Source organism: Alexandromys fortis, unplaced genomic scaffold, assembly GCF_014885135.2.
Source record: "Alexandromys fortis isolate MF-2015 unplaced genomic scaffold, M_Fortis_MF-2015_v1.1 scaffold_94, whole genome shotgun sequence".
NCBI classification, from domain to species: Eukaryota; Metazoa; Chordata; class Mammalia; order Rodentia; family Cricetidae; genus Alexandromys; species Alexandromys fortis.
Window position 1 is genome coordinate 6039581 of NW_026067979.1, and position 1146 is coordinate 6040726.

At 49.7% G+C, this 1146-nt stretch overlaps 1 pseudogene; it reads left to right on the forward strand.

The window, feature by feature from the left end:
* The first annotated feature begins 592 nt into the window (after positions 1-592).
* Positions 593-1146, forward strand: part of LOC126511098 (40S ribosomal protein S18-like) — a 3406-nt pseudogene continuing 2852 nt past the window's right edge.

Sequence of the window (1146 nt, forward strand, 5' to 3'; positions counted from 1 at the left end):
TATTACAAGCAGAAGGTACCGAACTCAAAAGGTAGCAGTCACAAAAGGAAGCTCTGCCCCAAACTCTTGCCCCAGACTGGTACCTAGACCTTGTGAGTAGTGCTTCTCAGCCCCTCCCCCCCTTCATCCCATCCCCTTCGGCTCCACTCCAGTTCCCTTTCCCTTCAGTTTTGTCTTTCCCTGCTCTTGCCCATCCTCCTGTCCCAATCCCCCCTGTAAACATTCTCACCCAGGTAAATCCCTCACACTCTACAGATCTGTGTACTCTGTCATCTTCCCTTCGGGATACGGTGACCACAGTGATACACAGAACTTAGAGCCTTTGGTCTATTGTGGTCTAGAGATAACTAGTAAATAGGAGCCCATGTATAGGTTTTTAACGAATATCTAAACTGTTCCAGCATTTAAAAAAAATTCCCAGCACTTGGGACGCAGAGGCAGGTGGATCTCTGTGAGTTCGAGGCCAGCCTGGTCTACAAAAGCTAGTTCCAGGACAGGCTCCAAAGCTACCAAGAAACCCTGTCTCGAAGAAAACAAAAACAAAAAACTCGGCTCTTCCACAGGCCTACACACTGCCGACTGTGCCGCCGCCATGTCTCTAGTGATCCCTGAGACGTTAGGGCACATTTCAGAGCACTCAACACCAACATCGATGGGCGGCGGCAGAAAATAGCCTTTGCCAACACTGCCATTAAGGGTGTGTGGGGGCGGAGATACACTCGTGGTGTGGAGGAGAGTGGACACCGACCTCACCAAGAAGGCTAGAGAGCTCAGGGAGTGATGTGGGAGTATCATATATCAATCTGTTGATTTCATTGGTTAAGTTATAATAAACCAACTGCTTGGCCTCAGCTTGGAACATAGATGGGAGGAGTAAACAGAATAGAATTCTGGGCGGAAGAGGAAGTGAGGTCAGACTCTGCTCTGCTTCCGGGGACAGACCCGACAGCTCTGCTGGAGCAGAGACGCCATGCTCAGCTCTCCCAGGCAACTCCAACCCACGATGGACTTAGGCTAGAATCTTCCCGGTAAGCGCACCTTGGCGTGCTTACAAACATTATTAGAAATGGGCTAGTCCAGGGGCGAGAATTAGCCTGTAAGGGTTAGAGTTCATGGGCCAAGCAGTTCTTTAAATGAATACAGTTT